Genomic DNA, 25,185 nt, shown 5'->3' with positions numbered 1-25,185 from the left:
TCTAAAATTAAGAAAAAATTGGGCGGGGTAGATAAAAACAGACTGCTTCCAGTAGTTGAGGGGTCAAGAACAAGGGGCTGTAGGTAAAAGAGTAAAAGGAAGAGGTTGGGGATAGAGGGAAAGAGGAACTTTTTTACACAAAGTGTTTTGAGATTTTGGAAGCCACTTCCAGGGTTACAGGTTGAGGCCGGAACTGTGGGGTGAACTTTACAGTGGGCCAGGGGTGGGGTGGGCAGTATTCTTCGACCCCAATGCCCCGCTCAGTCAGAAAGTCGGTTGGCAACTCACTGACTTTAAAACAGGCTGCCCCGCAGTGATAATACGCTGGGAGCAGCCTTAACAAGGTGAGAGTGGGACATATGGCCCCTCAGGCACAGGAAGTCCCGTCCTCAAAAGCTGCCGGCCAATCTGATTGACTGGAAGCCGAGCTGTTCCAACAGATTCAGAACACAGTCGTGGCCACTGCTGGGACTTCAAGGAGTCCAGAGAAGGAAGAAGATGGATACTGGACTTCAAGGTAATTCTAGGGATTTTGGTCAGAGAGGGACCGGAGGCCCTAATGATGAGGTGTAGGAGGGTGGTGAGGTGTCAGGTTTTAGAGGCTGTGGGGAGGCACAAAGGCAGGGTGCAATCTTGGGCGTGGGGCACTGCCCCTAATGGGCACAGGGGACCCTGCAAAGAAGGTTCCCCCCTTTCTTCCCACCTTTTAGCCAGAGCTATTAAAGTTGTAGACTGGTCACTTTTCTTCTGCTTTCCCCCCACCTCCCAACATATTATGGCAGCAGAGGCGGAGGTGGTATGAGGTCCTTAAGTAGCTTTTAATTGGCAACTTAAGGGTCTCAATAGACCTAAGGGCGGTGTTGTATGATGTTGTATGTGCCTGCATGCCATTGTAATGTAATTACAATGCTCAGCAGAGCAAGGGTTAATGTGGGACTGGAGAGTAGCACCATCTGCAGTATGATGTATAGAGTCACATGGTAATAGGCTGAGAGAACAGTCAAATGAGAACAGTCGAATGAGAACACTCTACAAGCAGCCTACCTCCATGGCAGCAGCACCATGCATGACAATAACTGGGATATATTTATATTTCAAGACTACCAATAAATGGTTCATGTTTAAACCTACACATCTCAAGACCTCTCCCTGAAACAGCCTTCACAACATGGTGATCAGCAATGATACACGACAGGCGGGTGGGCTGCCTTACCCACACCCCTGAAGGGGAGGAAGAGAAAGGGCTGATGGGGAAGTGGGGGAGGGGAGGTAGGAGGAAGGGGATGTGCAGAGGGGAGGAGGGGTAGAGGGGAGGAGGATGGGGAGGAGAAGGGGTGGAGGAGCGGGGAGGAGGTAGACAGGGAGGAGAGAGGGAGGGAGAGGAGAGGTGGCAGGTGTGATGATGGAAAGGTAGGGCATGGAGGGGACTGGGGAGGGAAGCAAGGAAGAGGAAAGAAGGGGCAGGAAAGGAGGGAATGAGGTGGAGCAGAGGAGAGGGGGAGGAGGGAAGGGAGAAGGGTGAAAGGGAAAGGGAGGGGGAGGACAGGAGAGAAGGACCGGGCAGGAAGGAGCTGAGGGGGAAAGTAGTTGAAAGAGAAGGAGGAGGGGAAGATGAGGAGAGGAGAAGGAGGGAGGGAGGATGGGAAGATGAGGCAGGAGGAGGAGGGAGGGTTAAAGGAAGGAGAGGGCTGGAGACGAAGGGAAAGATAAGGGGAGGAAAGGGGGAGGAGTGAGGAGAGGAGGAGGAGGGAGGGGTGAGCAGAGGGCGGAGTGGAGGAGGGGAGGATGGGGAAGGGTTAGGAAGGAGGGGGGACGCACAGAAGGGGAGTGGACGGTTTGGTGGGAGAAGAGGAGAGGCGGAGAAGGGGGCTGAGGAAGAAGGTGTGGAGGGGGTGAGTGGCAGGAAGGTGAGGGGATTGGTCTAAGAGGGAAAGGGGAGGGTGGGGGAAGGAGGAGGGGATGGGGCATGGGGGAGGTGTTAGGGGACAGGGGTAGGGAAAGGGGGAGGGGATGGGAGATCGGATGGGGGAAGGAGAAGAAACCAAAGGGAGGGAAGGGAGAAAGGGATGGAGAGGGGATGCAGGGAGATGGGTCAGAGGGGATGGGCGGCCATGAGCACCCTCTGAAGACTTTTGAATTTTTAAAAATAAAATGTGGTTGCATCTGCCAGGCCATCATTATGGAAAGGGGCTCCATACACAGGATCCCCACAGCTACTGGATGGGGCAATATAAAGATAGCATTGATGGCCTCCCTGGCCTGCTGGTAAGAGCCTATCTCCAGGAGCCTGGTGGGTTTCGGCCTCAGTAGCTGGAGTGGGGTGTGGGCGGGGGTTGCAGTCTGCCATCAGGAAGACCCCAGCAGCGCCAACTGTTTGTCCCCATGTTGGCACTTGATTAGTCCTAACTGGCTACTAACTGATGTTGGGTGGCTAGCCAGTGCTGTTTTGAGACAGCCTCCGTCAAGATCACTTGGAGCTGGGATTGTATCGGGGTAGACAAACCCACACACGGTTTTCAAAAAATTTCCCACCTTCCCACCTAAAAAGCCACTTCCATGCATCTGATAAGGTTGCCCCTCTGACCACTAGTTCTAGACTCTCCAGCCAGGGGTAACAGCCTCTCAGCATGTACCCTGTCAAGTCCTCTCAGAATCTTATATGTTTCAGTTTTGCACGTACACTCTGTCCAGAGAGTGTAACTGCAGGAACCTGCAAGGAACCTCAGCAGTCAGTTTGTTGTAAATTGTGTAAATGCAAGATACATAATGTTAAGAAAAGAAACTATAAAAAATATCTTATTTTGGTTAATTTTGTACACGATGATAAGCAACATGCATACTTATATTGGGGTTATAGAGATTTGAAAAAAACAATATGCCTTTACAGACATAATGTACAGGGATGTAATTTTTGGAAAATACATAGAGATTAGGAACCAGGGTATCATATTAAAATGTTTATGCTTGAATTCTTCAGTAATGTTTTATCTCAAAATTTGCAGCCAATTCTTAATTTTGATGTTCGCTTGCCCTCTTTGCCCATTGCTGTGCAATAATTAATCTCATTACATGGAATGACGTAGCATTTCCAGCACAGAAACAGGCCATTCAGCCCAACTGGTCAGTTCTGCTGTTTATGACTCCCTGCACCAGCCTCTTCCCATCTTCCTTCATCTAGCCATAATCAACATATCCTCCTATTCGTTTTCCCCTTTTGTGTTTTTAATCTGACTTCCCCTTAATTGCATCTTGGTGATTGTCCTCTTAATGTTTAATTTAAAGAACTTGCAAAACGTTTTCACTTTTCGCCACGCAATGCTGAGTTTGTTAAACGTGTAAAAATTCTCACGGTTTTTAAATCCTTGAGGCGATAAGGATGGAGCCTTGAATATTTTCCCATGCACACTGTGCTTGGCTCTAATCCACTGGTTCCTTCACAGTCCTATAACAGTAACGTTTTCCCTCCTCCATTTAGCAGATCACCACCCTACCTCTGTTGAACTGATCTTCCTTGCAAAGCCTCCTGTGACGCGTCCACCGCTCAGGTAAAGGAAAAGACCAGAAGGTTTTACGAGCCATTTTAATCAAATCATGTTGTTCGAATTTGTTTATGAAAGGGCGAGATTGTTTAGAGTTTCTTTCAGCCATAATTTGGTGTACCAATTCAAGGTCCATCAGCAGAACAGAGGTGAGCTTGAAATAGTTATGGAGGCAGGAGACATCTAGACTGCTTGGGGATTACCTAGTGATTAGATGTTAAGTCATATTTGATTTTATTTTCTGATGCATTAATTATGATTTTGGAACATTTTGTTTAAATGATATTTTTCTCTCACAGAAACTGTGCACTTTTTACTTTAATTTGCCTTTGTTTGGTGGCTGTTGAATATTTAATAAAGACTTATAGGCCTACGTGTTCAACCTGGGAAGGGATCTTGGGAGCTGTAGGCCATTGGATTGTGTACATCTTTCATGAGATTTCTGTAATCCGTTTTTAGTATCCGGTACCCTAATGGGAATGTTTTCTCTGCAATGATAGATAGCCTTGTTTTCCTTTGGACAACTGATGGTGGGAAGTTAGAATGGAGTGTTCCCCAGGAAGGTGCCAATTTTTTGCAGGGGTTCCCTGGGAGTGTGTGAATATTTTTCGGTGATGGTGGGTAGGTGGTTGGGGGTTGCCCTGTGCAGATAAGTTTGCAAAGCTCTGGCTTAGAGCCCCGGTAGGGTTGCCAACCCTCCAGGATTGCCCTGGAGTTTCTGAAACTTTCAAGGCTGATCTCTGGACACTGCTGCCAAGAAGGCACCAGAACAGAAGTCATAGGGGTTATTGAAAGAAAACAGTTTTTTTAAACCATTTTTTTTTACCTTATAATTTACTAGTTATAAAAGTATTGGCGATGAGGTAGAAAGGCTGTCTGACCAGGTGGGACAACTGGAAACGGGAGGTCATGTAATGGGACCTCCTGTAACACGCCTGAGATGGCAACCTGGAGCACCAGTGCAAAATCCTTCTTTTCAGCGATATGCAAGGAAATAGTGGGGGAATGGAGGGGGTGGGGCCGGCTGGGGCTGGAGCTTGATGAAGATGTGGCCAGGGTAGTGCAGGATGGTGAGGGAGTTGGGTTGGGTTATTGAGACGTGGGGAGTTGGAGGGGGTGTCTAAGGGTGTGACTGAGGGCGGGAGAGTGAAGGGGGTTTTGGGGTGAGTGGGGAGTACCTTTCAATTCTTTGCTTAGTTGTTCCTGGCAGTAACTGGCTTTGGAGCATGCTCTGGTTTACTATCAGAATAAGTAATGCAAGTGGCTCAGCTCCTACAAGGCCAGAAGCAGACACAGCAGAGCTACAAATCACGCCAATGCTTTTTTTTTTAACCAGTGATACAGTGAAAATGTTAAGTCCTTGTTGTTTTACACAAACCTACGCTGACAATAGTAAAGCTGCCAATAGAAAACCATCTATCTCTCATTCAGGAGAGTTTCAAGGTCTGATGCAGAGTCAAGTTGCTCACTGAGCTAGATTTGGATGCATTAGGGACGTGCTGTGATAGTATCTGTGTAACTTCACACAGGTCCCTGAGAGCACCGCGTTCCTCCAATTTTGGTCTCGTGTGCATCCCCAATTTCCTTCAACCTATCATTGGCTACCTTAGCCCTAAGCTTTGGAACTCCCTCCTTAAACCTCTCCTACCTCTTTCTCTTCCTTTAAAACCTTCTGTAAAGCCTAACCCTTTAACCAACCATTTGGTCATCTGTCCTAACATCTCCTTATGTGGCTTGATGCCAAATTTTTTGGATAATGTTTCCTTGAAATGTCTTGAGACATTTTACTACATTAGAGATGCTACATAAATTCAAATCGTTGTCGTCATTGTCTGATCACAACAAGTGGAGCATTCTATTCAATTTTCATTTAATTCAAAAATTGACAGTTTTAGCAAAGTAAATGAGTTCCAGTTTAACACATCCCAGGCCTTGCGCGTAATATAGCAAATAGAAGAAATCCAATTTATTTGGGGATTTTAGTGTTTAATGGTTTGCTCATACAGTGAAAGCAGGTTAAAAATAATCCATTGCTTGTGACTGTGCTGGGACTTTCTGGAGATATGTACTTCATTGGCAGTGGGCTATCATGAGGTTATGCAAGGCCATTATATAAATGCAAATCCTTCTATCTGATCAGATGAAATAAATGCCAGCTCATTTTAAATCAAGGAGCATCCATTTCTACTCTGCCTGGGATGATTCCTGCTCCAGTTCTGTTGATTACCATCACTCACACCTATTTAATAATTTTAGTGCAATAAACATTTTATCAATAAGACCAACCATGGCCTCATTATCCCACTTGACTGAACGTGAATTAATGAAAGGGCAGTTAGAATTATAAAAAAAATCTTGGGGCCTTTGTGCCTTATTGCATTTTCAGGAATGTTTGGGGACCATGTTTTTGATCCTTGGGTTAAGTTTAGCATTGCAGTTATTTTGCGCTGTGCTATTTATTGACGTGTTCAGAAGGGCCAAAGTGACGCACTCAAAACTCTGCTGAAAGACCAAACCAGGCCAAATGCTATTAACCTAAGTGAGGAGTGTTTGATGGTGGAGAAAGAGATACAGGATTTCCCTGTCAATAAACCACTCTGACAGTCAAAACAAACATATAGAAGGACCATCTAAGGAGCAGGCAGATTGCTAAAGCAGACTAGGCATTCTCAGCTTTCCTTTAATCCTTGATCTCTCCACTTTCTTATTATTTGGCTGCACATTAGATTCGGAGGAGAGTTGTTTTGAGTAAAGTAGTAAATTTTAGTTTCCACTAAATACCCCAAACAATGACAAAATTAAACGTCGTTTATCAATTGATGCATGGTTGTGAATCAAAATGCCATTTATTTTCTTTCAGTGACTATTGTAAGATTAAGACAAGGGGACAGCTGGTTCAAACTAGGAAGAGGTAATTTGGAGATTTATATTAGGAAATATTTCTTCACAGAGCGATTTGTACACAAAATGGTACATTAATGGGAGGAAAAGAATAAACTCTGAAATAATTTGAAAAACAATGGGATGGTTCACTAGGGTGATTTTAGGGTCTTTTGATCCTGTTATCAGCTGCCTAGGCCCTAAGCTCTGAAATTCCTTCCCTAAAACTTTCTGCCCCTTTACCTCTCTCTTCTCTTCTTGCTCAGCTGAGATAAGGCTCTCTTCTTTAGTACTTCAAGTTTGAGGCCTAACTTGCACCAAGTCTCATTCACTCATCACCCCTCTGCTCACTGACCAACATTGACTCCTGGTTAAGCAATGGCTCAGTTTTAAAATTCTTATTCTTGTTTTTAAATCCCTCTATGGGAGAAGGTTCACTTGACTCATTCCAGCGAAGAGGGGCTTATTTTATGAAGAAAGATTGGACAGGCAGGGCCTTTACCCATTGGAGTTAAGAAGAGTGAGAGGTGATCTAATTGAAACATATGAGATCCTGAAGGGATTTGAAAGGGTAGATACCAGGGGGATGTTTCTACTTGTGGAAGAGACTAGAGCCAGTGGACACAGTTTAAGAATACCATTTACCTACCAGTTAAGTCAGAGATGAGGAGAATTTTAATCGCTCCATCAGTGGGGCCCAGCCTTCAGCTGCTGAGGCCCTAAACTCAGGAATTCCTTCCCTAGGCACCACTGCTTCTCTAACTCTCTCTCCTTCTTTAAGACAATCCTTAAAACCTACCTCTTTGACCAATTGCTTTTGGACAACTGGACAATCTCCTTAGGTGGCTTGATATCAAGTTTTGTTTGAGAAAACTCCCGTGGAAAAAATAACTTGCATTTATACAGAGCTGCTTAATTCTTCAGGATGTTTCAAAACACGTTGCTGCCAATGAATTGCTTCTAAAATGTAGGGCTGAATTTTCCCAGCCCATAGGAGGCAGACTGACAAGCTGGTGGGAAAATACACAAGGAAGGGAGCCCGATGTTTTACCACTGCCATACCATTTTGCCTGCCCCTGATGTCCCATGGGGTGGCCCAGGGAGAGCCCCCTCTCCCGCGATGCTAAGGACTGCCTGCCTGGCTACCCCTAACCAAACTCACCTCTCTTTGAGGGAGCCAAACCATTGAGGTTCCTTCCCTGGTGTTGCAGTCCCAGCAATGGCCACCACTAGTGCTGGCGCTGCTGAGGCTGCTGAGCTGCCAGCTCTCTTACTGGGCTAGTACCACTTGGGGGTGGGCCTCCATTCTTAATTTGACAATGATCCTGGTCGGCGGCCTCTTAATTGACAACTGCTGGCAATATGCTGACCAGGATCCTGCTAGAGACTAAAATGGGGTCAGCTCCCACTTTTTAGCCCCTCCAGCAGTACTTCACCTTCAATGAGAAAATTAAACCCATAGTCACTGTTGTTAAGTAGGTTATGTGGCAGCCAATTTATGCACAGCAAGAGCCGCAAATAGAAAGAGAGATAAATGACCAGTTAACCTATTCTTTGGTGATATTTGGTGAGCAATGGATGCTAACAGGGAGAGATCCCTACCCTTCTTCGAATAATGCCCTCTGAACTTTAAGTTCTACCTGACTAGGCAGGCAGGGCCTTTAACATTTCATCCAAAAGAGTGTACAGAACTGAGGGAGTTCTGCATTGTTGGAGGTGCCTTCTTTTGGATGAAGCATTAAATCAAGGCCGGATCTGTTCAGGTGGATGTAAAAGATCCTATGGGACTTCTTGAAGAAAAGGATGGATTCTCTCTCTCTCTTTGTCTTGGCTAATATTTATCTCTCAAACAATACCACCAAATCAAATGAACTGCTTATTTATTTATTTCATGACTGTTTGTGGGACCATTCTGTAAAGAAAAGAAAGGCTTGCATTTATATAGTGACTTTCACAACTTCAATGACCGAAAATAATTTGCAACCCTTGAAGTACGTTTGGCGTGTTGTCACTGTTGCAATATAGGAAACGCAGCAGTCAATTTGTGTAAAGCAAGCTCCCACAAACAGCAATGTGTTAATGACCAGGTGATTTCATGTTGCTGGCTAAAGAATAAATATTGACCAGGACACGGGGAGAAGCTGCCTGCTCTTCCTCTAAGAGGGAATACAGGAAGGAGATGGCATAGTGGTATTGTTGCTGTGTTAGGAATCTAGTGACTTTGAGTAATGGTCTGAGGACCTAGGTTCAAATCCCATCACAGCAGATGGTGAAATTTGAAATTCAATAAAAATCTGGAACTTAAAGTCTAATGATTGTGCCTAAAAGTTTAATGATTGTTGTAAAAATCCATCCTGTTCATTAAATACCCCTGCTTACCTAGCCTACATGTGACTCCAGCCCCACAGCAATGTGATTGACTCTTGGGCAAGCCTACTTCCCCATGAATGAATAAAAAAAATACCTCGGTTCAATGCTCCATCTGAAAGATGGCACTTTTGACAGTGACTTTCTCCCTCAGTGCTAAATTAGGTAAATGTGTCACACAATTACAAAACAACAACTGCTTGAGAATGGTTATTCATTGGATCTGGAGTGCTTTGGCACATCCTGATGATGTAACAAAGCAGTCTGTAAACACTAGCTCCTTTCTTCTTAACTCTGTTGGTGTTATGAACTCTGGTTATCATCCCCGATACGCATGTTAGGCCGGAGATCACCAGTGATCAGGTCACTCCAGTCGTGCATCTAATCCATTATAACAATGCACTCTGTAATCCCTCCGAACTAGTGTTCCTGAGGATGTCCCAACACTGCCTTTTAAAAAAAAAATTATTGGTGAGATGTGGGCATCGCTGGAAAAGCTGGCATTTATTGCCTGTTACCATTGATAGAATTAAAGCTTCCACTTCAGAGGGCAAGCCAGTGTCAGCTGTGGCTCAGTTGGCAGCACTCTTGCTTTTGATTCACAAGGTCCTGAGTTCAAGTCCCACTCCATGAAGTTAAGTCTGACACTACCGCACGGAACTCAGAATGCTGTCGGAGGTGCTGTCCTTCAGATGAAAGTGAAAATTGCTGCTTTCCAAAGTGAATGCAAAATGTCACGTGGCCCTATCTTGAAGAAGAGCAGGAGAATTTTCCATGGTGCCCTGGTCAATATTTATCCCTCAATCAACATCATAAAAGCAGATTACCTGGTTATTATCACATTGATGGAGTCTTACTGTGCTGCCCCATTTCCTACAAAACAACAGTGACTACACTCCAAAAATACTTCGGCTGTAAAACACTTTGTGATGTCCAGCGACCGTGAGAAGTGCATTTAAATAAATCACCGCGCATTCCTAAAAAAGTGAGCAGAAGATACATTGCTTATCACATCGCACAATCTTTTAGATAACAGGAACAACAACCTACATTATAATTGCACCTTTAACGTAGCAAACCATCTCAAGATGGTTCACAGGAGTGTTATAAAACAAAATTTGTTACCAAGCTCTTTACAATAGTGAGTACACTTTGAAAGGTACTTCATTGGCTGCAAGCACTTTGAGGCATCCTGAGGTGGTGAAAGACACCGTAGTAATGTTTCTCGTGACTTTGTTTTTAGCTTTTCTTTCAGCAGATACCTAAATCTCGTCAGCGTGCAGGAATAGATTACAATCCGCAAACTCTTGAGAGCAGCAGCAAGTCTCATAAGAACATAAGAAATGGGAGCTGGAGTAGGCCGTAAGCCCTTTCAAATTTGCTCTGCCTTTCAACAAGATCCCGGCTGATCTTTGAACCTCAACTCCGTTTATCCACCCTAATCTGAAATCTCCTGATTCCCTTAGTGCTCAAAAATTTGTCGATCTCTAACTTGAATGTACTCATTGTCTGAACATCCACAGTCCTCTGGGCTAGAGAATTTCAAAGATTCTCATCCCTTAGAATGAAGAAATTTCTCCTCCTCTTAGTCCTAAACTGAGATCACCTCCCATTCTTCTGAACTCCAGGTAGGCCCGTTCTATCCCATATTGTCTTAAGCTACAACTTTAAGTCAGTAAACATGCCAGTTTGAGTTTATTTTTTTGATTTTGAAGAGTAAAATAGAGGAGCGTTTTGTGTTACTCAAAATTTATTCAGCTTGGTGGATGGATAGATAGACCTGTTCGACCAAGTCTTGGAGGAAATGCTTCCTAAAATGTTTCTGTAATAAAGTATAGCCAAACCTTCATTGCTTTTTTGTTTCTGAATCTCTAAAATTCCATCCCTGTCAATCATTATGTAAATTTTGCATTAGCCACAATCCAGCTGATGTACTCTCTTTGCAAAATTTTATAAGGACTTGAATTATTACTGGTCACTATACTTTAGGAAGAATGTGAGGGTCCTTTTTTATTATTCTTTTACAGGACGTGGGTATCGCTGGCTAGGCCAGCATTTATTGCCCATCCTTAATTGTCCTTGACAAGGCGGTGGTGAGCTGCCTTCTTGAACCGCTGCAGTCCATGTGGTGTAGGTACACCTACAGTGCTGTTAGGAAGGGAGTTCCAGGATTTTGACCCAGTGACAGTGAAGGAAAAGTGATGTAGTTCCAAGTCAGGATGGTGAGTGGCTTGGAGTGGAACTTCCAGGTGGCGGTGTCTCCATCTATTTGCTGCCCTTGCCCTTCTAGATGGTAGAGTTTGTGTGTTTGAAAGGTGCTGTTGAAGGAGCCTTTGTGAGTTGCTGCAGTGCGTCGTGTAGATAGTATACTCCTTGAGAGGGTGTGGAGGAGATTTACCAGAATTGTTCCAGGAGAGGGACTTTTGGCTACCAGGTTAGGTTGGAGAAGCTAGCATTGCTCTCCTTGGAGGAAAGGAGAAGTGGGATTAAGGGACATTTGAGAGACGTGCAAAAGGGTTATGACAGGTTGAAATAAGGTAGACAAAAAAACCTGTTCCCATTAGCTGATGGTACAAGGACTAGGGGACACAGGTTTAAGGAATTGGGCAAGAGACGTAGGGGGGATGTGAGGAAGGACGTTTTTACTCAGCGAGTGTTAACGATTGGGAATTCGCTGCCTATGGGGTTGGTGGAAACAGAGATGGTTGATGAGTTCAAAAGAAAATTGGATGTGCACTCGAGGGAAATAACCTTGCAGGGCTACAGGGATAGAGCCAGGGATTGGAACTGGATGGACTGGATGGCCACCTTCTGTGCTGTAATAACTCTATGACAAAAAGACATGGTGAGTTCTTCTGACCTGGAATCTGGGTGCAATTGCCCATTGTTTGACCTCAGGAGCTTAAAAGCAGCTAGAATCTATTTAATTTATATTTTTGTAGTTTGTTTTGTTTTGTCTGTAACAAAGTGTGCCGGAAAAAGTGTGACAGATACATGCTAATCTATTTCCCACTGAAAATACTTCATACTGACCTTTAAAGGAATGCACTGCCTGGAAGTGTGGTGGATGCAGGTTCAGTCGAGGCATTCAAGAGGGCATTAGATGATTATTTAAAAAGGAACAATGTGCAGGGTTATGGGGAGAAGGCAGGAGAATGGCACTAAGTCCTAAAGCTCACTTGGAGAGCCAATGCCGACTCGATGGGCTGAATGGCCTCCTTCTGTAACAATTCTGTGATAAAGGGACAGGCTGGCAACTTAACAGAAATTCAGTATTCCAGACCTTAGATTGCCTGTGAGCATCACCACAGGAGGACTGCTAGCTATATTAAAATCCTTAAAGTCACACGAGTATGATTTTAATTTTATAGTCACTTCAAATCAATCACTTTGGGGTTGCTTACATTTTCTAACAGCAACTTACTTCCTGATTGATCAGTGATCGCTTGTTAGCTGGATTTTTTTATTTATTATGAAATTTGGCGAAACTGATAGTGAAAGCAATACTGCAGTTTGAGGGAGCAGATTAACAAAAGGAACGCTGACTGAACGAGCTGTCATTGCAGTCAAGTCTGCCCTCTAATGTCAAGTTCATGAATTGCAGTAGGCCACTTAGGCCTGAATTTCACCTTTGGTGGGCGCGCGCAATCGGCAGGCCCAGGAGCAGTCAGGAAACGAGCCCCTGACCACGATCAGCACCCCACCCCCGACTGCGATTTCATGCTGGCTGGCCAATTCGTGGCCAGCTGTGGGGGCGGGATCAGGAAGAGGACGGGCGATGACATTTCCGGGGCGCAGGTTAGTGCTGCGAGAGAGGTCCCTGAAGACAGACAGCTGCCTCAGGGAGACAGAGACCTGAAAATCATCAAATAGAGGTTTAAAAAGCTGCAAAGAAATGTCCATGCGTCACAATCAGGCACCTGAGAATATAGCTGATAAAAATGCTGTCCACAGATATCTATTTTTATTTTATTTCATAATGGAAATTTCATCCGGCCCTTGGATGCGATTTGATGAGAAATGGAAAGGCCCCCTGGCCGATTTGCCCGTCCGCCAACCGTAAAGTTGGACAGGCCACGAAAAGTCAGAGACAATTGCGCCATTAATGGGCTTAATTGCCCTCTTAATTGTCAGCGGACATGCTTCTGACTTCCGCGTGTGCCCGTCGAGCGAAATATCGCACAAGTGAGCGATGACGTTGGGACGCTTACCCGGTGTCTTCTTGCACAATGTCACTCCCAATCGGGTCGGGTGTGCGCCCGCCCGTGGGACCTAAAATTCAGCCCTTAGACCTAATTCCTTCGGTCTCATGCGGGACAATGGGCAGCAAGACTCTGCCACCGGCCCCGGTCCATTGCAATTTCTTTCGCTTCAGCCCAGGTGCTGTCCTGTCCTTGAATGTCCTCTTTAAACGTTCTTCATCAGGTTTTCTTTGGCCAGACCCATCTTATTTTTCTGACTGGTGTTGTCCATTCTACTGCCACTCTGGCAAATATATGTGCCTGGCCAGTCCCAGTCTTCTCTCCATCACCATGTTCCACAGGTGCTTCTGACCAGCTCTCTGTCGCACTTCTTTGCTGGTGATGTTGTCTCTCCATGTGATGCCCAGGATCTTACATAGGCAATGCTGGTGAAAGATGACCAACTTTTCTCTATTCATTCATGGGATGTGGGCCTCGCTGGCTGGGCCAGCATTTTTTGCCCACCCCTAATTGACCTTGAGAAGGTGGTGGTGAGCTGCCTTCTTGAACCGCTGAAGTCCATGTGGCGTAGGTACATCCATAGTGCTGTTAGGGATTCCAGGATTTTGTCCCAGCGACAGTGAAGGAACGGCGATATATTTCCAAGTCAGGGTGGTGTGTGTCTTGGAGAGGAACTTCCAGGTGGCGGTGTTCCCATCTATCTGCTGCCCTTGTCCTCCTAGAATATAATGGTCATGGGTTTGGAAGGTGCTGTCTAAGGAGGCTGGGTGAATTCCTGCAGTGCATCTTGTAGGTGGTACACACTACTGCTACTGTGTGTCGGTAGTGGAAGGAGTGAATGTTTGTGGATGGGGTGCCAATCAAGTGGGCTACTTTGTCCTGGATGGTCTTGAGCTTCTTGAGTATTGTTGGAGCTGCACTTATCTAGGCAAGTAGAGAGTATTCCATCACACTCTTGACTTATGCCTTGTAGATCGTGGGCAGGCTTTGGGGAGTCAGGAGGTGATGGCCTGGCACTTGTGTGGTGTGTGGAGAGTTTTCCCCCTGATTCCCATTTACTTCAGTTTTGCTAGGGCTCCTTGATGCCTCACTCAGTCACATGTTGCCTTGATGTCAAGGGCAGTCACTCTCACCTCACCTCTGGAGTTCAGCCCTTTTGTCCAGGTTTGAACCAAGGCTGTAATGAGGTCAGAAACTAAGTGACCCAGGCAGAACCCAAACTGAGCGTCAGTGAGCAGGTTATTGCTAAGCAAGTGCCACTTGACAGCACTGTTGATGATCCCTTCCATCACTTTACTGATGATTGAGAGTAGCCTGATGGGGTGGTAATTGGCTGGGTTGGATTTGTCCTTTTTTGTGTACAGGACATACCTGGGCAATTTTCCACATTGCCGGATCGATGCCAGTGTTGTAGCTGTACTGGAACAACTTGACTAGGTGCATGGCAAGTTCTGGAGCACAAGTCTTCAGTGCTATTGTCGGAATATTGTCAGGGCCCATAGTCTTTTCAGTATGTAGGGCCCTCTTGATATCATGTGGAGTGAATCAAATTGGCTGAAAACTGGCACCTGTGAGGCTGGGGACCTCCGGAGGAGGCCGAGATGGATCATCCACTTAGCACTTCTGGCTGAAGATTGTTGCAAATGCTTCAGCCTTGTCTTTCACACTGATGTGCTGGGCTCCTCCATCATTGAGGATGGAGATATTTGTGACGCCTCCTCCTCCAGTGTCCACCACCATTCATGACTGGAGGTGGCAGGACTGCAGAGCTTAGTTCTGATCCATTGGTAGTGGAATCGCTTAGCTCTGTGTATTGCTTGCTGCTTACGCTGTTTGGCGCGCAAGTAGTCTTGTATTATAGATTCCATGTCTCGCTGGCAGAGATTGTAATTGGTACTACAAAGGGCATGTTGAATCGCAGCTTCATGGCTGTATTGATGGTATTGGAAGCCCAGACTGCGTGGAGCTGCTGGAAGGCTGATGATGCTTTGCTGGTTCTTGTGTGGACATTGATCCCTACATCGCCCTCCCTGGAGATCTTGCTTCCTCGGTGGGGCAAGTGGTCAATGTCCTTGATGGTGATGGGGGGGAGGGGCTTGTTGCCATCCAGCCGTCACTGTCGTGGTCTTCTTGCAGCTGATGCATGGCCCAAACTTGGCACCGCTACTCTCAAGACTGGTGGTCAGGTCTTGCAGTGCATGCACACAATCCTCCGTCCAGCAAGGTGATGCTGTCTGTGAAATACAGATCCATCAACTAATGGTGCAGCCATTTGACAGCAAAGTCTGTACCCACCATCGCCTTCCTCATGATGAGATTGATATCCAAAAGGAAAAGGAATGGGGAGAGTATGCAGTGCGGCCAAATTGTGTGGTCAAATATTTCAATGTTCGTTAAAAAGTCACAGAAGGCCTTTGAAGTTTAACCTTGCCTGATGGCGCCATTTATCTTGTTAGTGAAGTGTGAAGTTTACAGAAAATGAGGAGCTACGGTTTTGCCGGTGCCATCAACACAGGAACAAATTTGCACGTGACGCTTAATCTTAAGGAGGCTCAACTAATGCACATAAAGTTTGATGTCAACAGAACCAAAGGAAAGTTATGCAATTGAATCATAATGGGGTTTCTTTCCACTTTTAGTTATTTTGTTCTTCTCTTGAGGAGGAGAAAAATGATTTCTACCCCCAAATATAGGACACGCTGGACGAGGCATCCAGCTATGACATCAAGATACTGATCAGTGACCTCACTGCTAAGCTCGATGGCAATCGGCAAGGACTGACCAGTATGATCGGGCCCCATGGATCAGCAAGCAAGCTCAATGGAAATGGCAAGTGTCTGCTGGCCTTCTGCATCAGCATTGGGCTCAGCATTGGGAATACCCCTTTCAAACACAAGAACATCCACCAAAAGACATGGAAGTCACCAAATGGAAATACCCTGAATGAAATTGACTATATATGCATCAGCAACAGATGGAGGACATCCCTAAAAGATGTCTGGAGTGTCGAGGTGCTGGTAGGATCTGACCACCACCTTGTGTTAGGAGGGTTCTAAAAAACCACTGAAGTTAGGCAACATTGAGGATAAATGGGAAATTTTCAAAAGAGGGATGAAAAAGAGTGCAGAAGTCACCATCGGATGGAGGAAAGGAACCAACAACTGACCCAATGCGGGAATTGATTGATGAAAGAAAGCTGGTGAAGAGCAAGAGGTTCCAGGAAAAGAGCATTGAACAAAGATGGGAAGGCGAAGAGAGGTACAGAAGACTGGATAAAATCATGAAGAAGACCTGCAGGAGAGACAAATGAGAATAGATAGAGTTGAAAGGAAGGGAGGCACAAGAAGCAACAAATCGGAATGAGTCCAAGATGCTGTACAGGATCATATAGGAACTGACTGGTACAAGAAACAACACCATCGTACCAATCATGGACGAGGACAGTAAGACGCTATTGATGGATGAGGAGCAGAATGCAAGGTGGGTGGAACCCTTTCAGGAGATCCACAAGCAGCCCAGCCCCAACTCCACATTCGAGTTTGATGACAGCACTGCACCTCAACGGCTGAACGTCATTCAACCTTGGGGAACTTGCCAGATCAGAGATCCAAAGAGCCATCAGGAGCCTGAATAACAGTGAGGCACCTGGGATCAACGAGATCCAAGCAGAGCTATTGAAACATGGCAAGAACACCATCGCAACAGAGTTCACAGACCTGTTCACCAAGATCCGGATTGCTGAGGGCATCCCAGATGACTGGAGGTGAGGAGCAATTGTCAAGCTGCTAAAGAAAGGGAACCTCAGTAACTGCAACAACTGGAGGGCATAACACCGCTGTCAATACCTGGCAAGGTCTTCGGCACGGTTTTAAAGCAGACGCTACCCTTCATGAAGAACAGGCAGGTTTCTGGGGCGGCTGATCATGCTGTGTGCAGATCTTTACAATCAGGAACATCAGCCTGAAGCCACTTGTTATCAATTTATTGATTTCAAGAAGTCTTTCAATAGCTACGTAATCACACAAAATGTGCAAACGTGTGTGATTTTCTACAGGATTCCCTGCTGTGCTAAATCATTTCCTTAAATGTAGTGCTCACTGATATCTGTTTTCAGAAGCATATTCAATTTGATTGGCCCAGGATATTAAAGAAAGGATGAGCTTGCATTTATATAGCGATTGTCATGACCTCCTGAAGTGTTTCACAGCCAATGAAGTACTTCTGAAGTGTAGTCACTATTGTATCCTTACCCACATTAAGTCACATTCATCTATCACCATTGTGCTCACTGACCTTTATTGTGCCCTGGTCTGGCAACACAGCTTTAAAATTTTCATCCTTGTTTTCAAATCCCCTTCATGGCCTTGCCCATGGCTAACTCTATAATCTCCTCAAGCCCTATAACCCTCCGAGATCTCATTGCTCCTTCAACATTTTGTGCATTTCCCACTTCCCTCGCCTATTCACAGCTCATTTGGGGGAGAGTCCAACCCCAGTTGGGGTACAGCGAGTGTTTTCCTTTCAAAATGGGAGAGCAGGGCTAGCATTTCAGGGAGTGGTGGCCCATCCAACCTGAACTGGGACAAAAAGTAAACTAGGAAAATTAAAGCAAAGTGGTAAAAAAAACATGGAAAATTGAAAGGGCCAGAACTTACTGGTGCTGTTTGTTATTTATACATAAATAGTACATCAACTTTAGTAAAGGGTGGAAATGAGGTTAAAAACAAAAATCTGCAAGTTGCTGTCCAAGATGTGCTGCTGCTCCATTAGCTTTGCAAAAGTAGTGTTTTGCCATCTAACCTACCATTGCAATGCATCACATGGTGTTAAATCCTGTGCCTGAGCAGTCAATACAGACTAAACTCACAACAGAAAGTTGGCAGTGGCCCATTTCAGCCTGAGTACACTTTTTAATGGAGTGACAAGTGTTAATTACTGCCAAACAACCTATCTGTCACAGAAAATTAACTTTTACAACTGTGATGTCTCAATCGTTTAGCTTTTAATTGTTGTTGAAGATTTCAAAAACTTTTCTTTTAAATTTATTTCTGTTTTTCTTATTGCAATTTTTTTTTCCAATCTCTTTATTTTGCTTTCTGTACCTGTGTTGACATTTAGTTTAATATTCTGACACTTCCTGGTTGAGACGCTGAGCTATTCATTAACATTGCTTCAATCCGATTGGTTAAGGAAATTGCTTTTCTTGTTCACACAGATCCTAGATGTCATGTAGATGGCACCCCACTGTTTTTAATCTCCTACTTGCAGCAACTTGCCTTGCAGGCTCTTGTGGATAAACGGACAAGAGCAAGTCTTACAAGTAGAAAATGCAACTTTGTTAAATGGTCACAGTAAATGGTGCAGAAAAGAAAATTCCATGGGACAAAGGGTGGAATTTTACAGCCCATCCTGCCAGTGGGATTTTCCAGTCCTGCTGAAGTCAATGGACTTTTGAACAGCTTGCCGCATTTTTCGGCCCTGCTCCTGCCCGATGAGTGGCAAATCCCAAAGGTAATCAGGCAAACCTCAAGAATGTTTTCTCAAACATACTTTTCAGCACTGGTCAACTGCCTTCCAAAGACAGATTCTCCAACAGCACAGGAACTGAATCCTGCTAGATTTTCCCTGACCCACTTATCTACATGTTCTGTTCCTATCTATATACTTAACCTGCCCTCTGCTCCTGGTCCAAACTATGTATCCCTTCCTCCTTGTAATATTCCAACTCTGGCGACTTCTAGAGACTCTCCAAACTGTGGGTTTTAAACACAGTTATAATCTATTGTCTGTTCTCGATGTTCATTCGTAATAAGTTACTGCATTGAGGTAAAGGGCGGTAGAACAGAAGAATGGAATGTTATCTACCTTGGACATTCGGTGTTGATATTATGCACTCCTAAGTTGGGTACAGCAGGGGCAGGTGCAAAATAGAGCTCTCCTCCTTTTTGCCATAAGAATATGTTTACAACCTGAGCTCAACAACAACTGCGCCATGGGGAATTTTACATTTCCTTCATCAGCCATCACGATGTTGCCAACTTGAGTCACTTTGGTCGAAGATTGATCTTGAAGGCCTCTCTGTGTTATAATTGATTTGGCTTGAGCACTTAATCTAGGATTCAACTCAACAGATGGGAGCTTTGTTTCATCAGTCTGAGATGGGCGCAGCCCAGGTAACCAAGTAATGAGGTTGTGTATCTATCTATCCTTCTTATTTTACGAATCAGAAGGATGTCTGGGAGATGAACCATTGGTCTTTTCCATCACTGAGATGGTCTGCACCAATATCATGGTAGTTAATTTCAATATGCTTTGTGTTCTGGGCTTGTAAATAAACAGAAGATGGTCCACTCTACAAGTCATCAATAGTTCACTCTACAGGTTATCAATGGTCCACCCTATATGTTATTGATGGTGATGGCATTCCTTTGAGCTTCATTCCTTCCTTTTTTCAATAGCTCTCTAAATTCTTAACAGCAGCTAGCCAAGTTAATGCATTTGGTGATAAGGTCAGTACGCCATGTATTGGGTCTGATTGTTTGCAGTTCAGTGGCTGTAGTTAGTCTCTTCTGGAGTTACTCCTCCCTGTACCTTATAGGTATTGAATTGGAGCATTATTTCTATATTACACTGACAACAACAGCACGATGGGCCAAACAGCCTTCTGTTGTGCTGTCAGATTCTATGAACACAAAGGTTCTTGCTTGCTAGTCTCACATATTAAAATGTAGGGATTTTGTAGTCCCATTTTCTGGAAACTTCTATGTGATATTGTAAACACTTGCAGGGTAGTAATGCTTTCATGATATTAACTTGAATCTGTGGACCAAAAGGAATATTAAAAATGAAACATTTTAATTCAAAAGTCAAAAATCCCATGAGATGCTTTGGAATAGAAAACATCCTTTAAGCCATAAAGCCTTACCAAAGAGGTGATATCTCCAAACCATTATTGGTGTCAGCCGTGGCCCAGTGAGTAACACTCTTGCCTCTGAGGCAGGTGTGCATTCAAATACTGAGGGAGCGCTACACTGTGAGAGGCTTTGTCTTTTGAATGCGGTGCTAAATTGAGACCCCGTCTGCCCTCGCAGGTCGATGTCAAAGATCCCATCGCATTGTTTTGAAGTAGAGCGGGAGAGTTATAGCCCAGTGTCCTGGCCGATATTCATCCGTTAATCAACATCACTTAAAAAAAAAACCCAGATTTTTTTTTGGTCATTTTCACATTTCTGTTTGTAGGAGCCTCCTGTGCGCAAATTGACTGCTGTGTTTCCTATGTTGCAACAGTGACTAAACTTCAAAGTTACCTCATTGGCTGCAAATGCTCCGGGACATCCCGAGGTTATAAAAGGTGCTATATCAGTGCAAGTTTTTTTTCCTTTTTGCATCCACCTTGATTTAATGTCTCACCCAAAATATGATACTTCAGACAGCACTGCACTCACTCAGTGCTGCACTTGAGTGTCAGTCTGGATTTTGTGCTCACAGCTTGGGGTTTGAAACCCACAACCTTTGGACTCAGAACCAAGAGTGCCACTCACTGAATCACTCTTGACTCACCTTTGGACCAAGTACATGGAGGATTCTTATTGGATAATTGTGAATTAATTTTGATTTTATAAGTGAGTTATGAAATGAGTTTATGTCGATTTTAATTGTGCTTTTTAAATACTCTTGACTTTAGTGTGTAGTGTGCTTTAACACTCACTATTGCCAGACTTTCAGAGCTCTTTGATTGGGAGACTAAACACTTCCCGACTGACAATTTATAATAAGTACTATGGGCTGTTGTAACTCTGGAGACAGTTGGTTGTTTGCAGAGCTTCTGAAAAGGTTTAAACTCCATGATGGCAGGGCAAAAATAAGGCTGGATTCAAAATATTTAAGGCCTACATCGCAGTTACTGATGCCTAACATCCACATTCTACTTTGAAATGTGCTGCATATATTGAAATTGGATTTGATTTAATTATTAAGCATGATTCAGTCACATGTTCACAAGTTTTGTGGTTAGCCTTCTCATAGAATCTTACAGTGCAGAGGGAGGCCATTTGGCCCATCATGTCTTTACTGGACCAGTAATTCCCACTCCCCCTTGCTCTTTCCCCCATAGCCCTGCAAATTTGTCCTTTTCAAACACATAAGTAATTGAATTTCCTTTGAAAGCTACTGTTGAATTTGCTTCCACCACCCTTTCAGGTGCAACAACTCATGCAGGAAGAAAGGAAATTCTCCTCATCTCCCCTTTGGCTCTTGAGCCAATCATCTTAAATCTGTATCCTAACTGCATTGGCCCATATTCTTTGGCCTGTTTAAAGGGAGTTTTTAGTGCGGCAGCAGGTTGCAGGCTGAAAGAAATTGTATGTAATGTTAATTCATTAACCATAAAGTAAACACATTTTCTCCCATGGGGTTAAAGGTCATGTGAGCTGGTGCAAGTACTGTGTAGCTCACAAGAGAAATCTGCTCACCTAAAATTTAATTACACATTTAAGGAGAGCATATGTGTGCAGTGTTCTGTGACCTGAACCCAGGGGCTCTGCCCTGGGAAACTGTGGCTTTGCAGACCAGTTTTTAAACTGATGTGTTCATTAAGGACGATGGAAATATGTTAAGGCAAAAGTAAATACAGCGATCCCGTTTAGAGGAAAACTTCTAAAAATTGTCTGCCCTTGTGCTGGAATAAAGTCATTACCGTAGTTATCGGATATGCATTTGCCGTAGGGCACATTTATTGATTCTGTAACTCATGGTGCTGAGGGCAGATCATGTTTCCGTCTCTGAAGTTTTTCTGTTATTTCAATAGTAACTGCAGCCTTTAAACGCGGCAGAAAGCTGCTGCCCTCGCTAGCCTCCAGATTACCAGTGGCTGCCCCTGAGGAATGTGAGCCTGCAGCTGGGGACGCCTTGTCCTCACACGTCTCAGATTGATGATGCAAGCCGACAGACCTTAGCATTTCAATATTCCATCACTGTACCCTGCAACACCTCAGCTCTGGCTGCTGTGAGTATCAGGCAGTGAAAGTTAATGGATGTTTGGAGGGAAAAGGCAACGGCCAGATCAGATTGTGTGATAACGTTAATTATACCCTGCATAACAGCAAGCCAACTGGTGGGTGATTAAATTGTGGCTGTCATTGTTTGTTTAGGCCAGGGCCTATTTATTTCAATGTTTTGTTCCCTACATTGTTAATAGCTGTGGTAAAGGCTGATCTGCAACAAAATGACAGCACAGAAGTGCAGATGATGTAGTGATCAGTGTTTGGCTAACAAGACCCCATCAGTCTGGAGTACAACTTACTTTTGGGGTCATTATTGACTAGTGGTCGTGACAGCTTTTTCAGATGAGGCTGTGGTTAAAAAGCAGGAGATAAGTAAGATAAAAGGAGTAAAGGTCAAATGAAAGGGGTTAGTTTGTCATTGTGCAGTGACATCGGCTGACCAGCAACAAAACTGCAGTAGTAGTCAAACCTCCAATAAATGTAACTTCTTCTGTTGAGCAACACTTATCAAAAGCTGCTGAGTGTAAAGTAATGCTTTCACGAGTGGAGTAACTCTTGCCAGGCACTTTGACTACCATGGTACGCAAAGTTGGCCCTCTATAGCTGGCTCTGTCCCTTAGTGATTATTTTGGTACCAATTTTCTCCCCTCCCTCCCTCCCCTTTCTTTAGCTCAGCTGTTCACCGGATAAACTTGTTGAGCTATCAGTGCAATCAGGCACTTCATCTCAATGGTTTACATCAGTAGAATTGAAACTCCTTGCAGTTCCACTCTTTTATCCCCCATACCCTTCCCCCAGTTGCAGCACAAAGGGAGTGAGGCCAATTAGAATCAGAGACTTCGACAGCATCTGGCCCTTCATTTCTGTGCTGGCTCCCTGAAAGAACTGTCCGCTTAGTCTCACTAGCTACATCCTTAGAAATATTCTGTTTTTCAAATGTTTACCCATTATTTCTGGTTGACCATTCCATTTCTTAAACAATTATCTGTTTAAAAAGAAATTCTTCTAACTCAGTTTCAGAATTGTATTAATTAATCCATGCACTAGTCTCCTGACATCACTAACTCAGCATTGGTTGGGGGATTTGGTTGAACACTTGTGATCTTATGGTTCACCATCTGACACAAGGTGCATTTACCCATTGACCAAGACCTGACAAAGCAAGTTTAACTGTTAACAAGGAGGGCAGATCATGTTAGTGAGGATGCCATGAGATTCAAATAAAGATGCTGAGGGGAGAAATGAATGGAATGCCAAGTTTTCACTGTAAGGAGATGGTGATGACTCAGATGATGCAGTAATCATGGAGTTACAATGGCTTTCCTAATAGGTCCTTGACGGTGAAAGAAATTCCCCAAAGGTTGAAGGAAAGGGACTAGCCTTTGCCTAATTTTTCTTGGGAGTGATTAGATATGGGTACCTAGTAATAATAGGAAAGCCATTCAGCCCCTCATGCCTCCTCTGCAATTCAATTGGACCATGGCTGACCTGTACCCCCACTCTATTTTCAACCTCGGAATAAGGGATTTGCCATTTAGGAGAGATGAGGACAAATTTCTTCACTCAAAGGGTTGTGTATCTTTGGAATTTTGTACCCCAGAGAGTAGTGAATGCTTGGTTGTTGAATATATTCAAGGCAGAGATTGATAATTTTTTGGACTTAAGCGACATGGTGATAGTGCAGGTTGGTGGAGTTGCGATCGATGATCATCAGTAATTATATTGACTGGTGGAGCAAGCTCAAAGGGCCAAATTGCACCCATTTCTTATGTTCTTATGTTCCAGTCTTTGCTCCAGTGCTTGTCATAGACAATCAGCCTCTTCTTGTATTCTACCCAGGAGTGCGGGACAGATTACTAGAAGAGCCACCACAGATAATGAGAATGATATTCAAATACTGGTTGGTGTGGGCTTCATAGCAATTTACTGAAGGATGAAAAAGTGTTTGGTGCAAAAGAAGAAACCCAGTTTTTTTTGCAAACTTTAGCAATGCAGAAGATTTGGAAGATCCCTTGAGGTCAAAGGAAGTAGTTAGGCCAGTATTGTCAGAAGACCATGAAGGACTAAAATGATTGAAGCCATCAAAGATATGCAATGCTACCTACTGTATTGCCTGGTTGGATTTGCAAGAGACTTGAAGAGGAAATCTATGCTTTGGTGCCCCCCAGTGGCACATTTTTGGTGAATATTCGTCATGAACCAAGACCTGATGCAAATATTCTGGTAGCATAGTGGTTATGTTATTAGCTTAGTAATTCACAGGGCTAAGGTAGTGCTCTGGAGTTATGAGTTCAAAGGTCAGCTGGGGGGAATTTAAGTTTAATTAATAAATCTGGAATAAAATGCTGGTCTCATTAATAATCTTGAAATTACTGAATTGCTATAAGAACCCATCTGGTTCACTAATGTCCTTCAGGGAAGGATATCTGCCATCCTTACCTATACTCAGGCCTCTGAAATGGTCCAGCAAGTAAGTTGTGGGTGCTTCACCACCACCTGCTGAAGGGCAATCAGGGATGGGTGATAAACGCTGACCTTGCCAGTGACCCTCACATCCCAAGAGCAAGTATTTTTAAAAAAAAACCTTCATTGCTGTTTGTGGGATCTTGCTGTGTGCAGATTTGACTGCTGCATTTCCTTCTTTACAACAGTGACTATACTTCAAAAAGTGCTTCATTAGTTCTGAAACATTTGGAATGCCTGGGTTTGTATAAGTCACTGCAAAAATGCAAGTCTTTCTCCTTCGAGCTGTATTTTAAAAGATTTTTTTGGCACTTAGATGGTTCATATTGGAAACCCTGATCTGTACTGAGTAGCAGGCAACATGTTGGGATGCTGCAGTTGGCTTAACTGCACCAGAGTTGAAAGGGTAAAATAGGTCAGGATTCCCGCTGTCTGCAGGTTAGATGAGGATAGGATGACCAGACAGTTGCCAGTTTCTGTCATATTAGTAATGGGTACTAGGATGAGGTAGGAGAGGGTATCCTGTGCCTGGGGAACCATCCTTCACAGTAGAGTCAATGGGGCAGATTTTGCAGTTACAACATTCCCCACAGCATATGGAAGAAAACTGGACAGGGAGGCTTGCACAACTTTAAGGAAGCCTGCCTGATTTTTTTTTAAGTCCATGGACAAACAATCAGGTGGATCCCTTCTGGGGTCCACCAGGTCTTTTCAGACTGATCTTTCTCTACA

The 25,185-nt window shown here is 44.2% G+C and overlaps 1 protein-coding gene and 1 long non-coding RNA gene across 4 annotated transcripts in view; one reads left to right on the top strand and one right to left on the bottom strand.

Moving 5' to 3' along the window:
• The window catches only part of LOC144684967 (uncharacterized), a 72,044-nt gene extending 51,571 nt beyond the window's left edge, over nt 1-20,473 (bottom strand). The window contains exons 1-2 of the long non-coding RNA XR_013577596.1: nt 20,296-20,473; nt 19,914-20,173 (exon numbers count right to left, since the gene is read on the bottom strand). This is a non-coding gene — a long non-coding RNA (uncharacterized LOC144684967). The remainder of the gene's footprint in view (nt 1-19,913; nt 20,174-20,295) is intronic.
• The window catches only part of LOC144684964 (uncharacterized), a 130,536-nt gene continuing 123,561 nt past the window's right edge, over nt 18,211-25,185 (top strand). The window contains exon 1 of one of the 3 annotated variants that reach the window (XM_078549439.1): nt 18,211-18,499. The gene's annotated coding sequence lies outside the window, so the exon portion shown is untranslated. Of the gene's footprint in view, nt 18,500-18,879; nt 19,162-20,541; nt 20,611-25,185 lie in introns of those variants that run through there. The other 2 variants (XM_078549442.1, XM_078549441.1) reach the window with 2 other exon arrangements.

Source organism: Cetorhinus maximus, chromosome 9 (genome assembly GCF_964194155.1).
Source record: "Cetorhinus maximus chromosome 9, sCetMax3.hap1.1, whole genome shotgun sequence".
Taxonomy (NCBI): Eukaryota; Metazoa; Chordata; class Chondrichthyes; order Lamniformes; family Cetorhinidae; genus Cetorhinus; species Cetorhinus maximus.
Note: the sequence above shows the minus strand (reverse complement) of the source record. Positions and strands in the feature narration are given on the sequence as shown.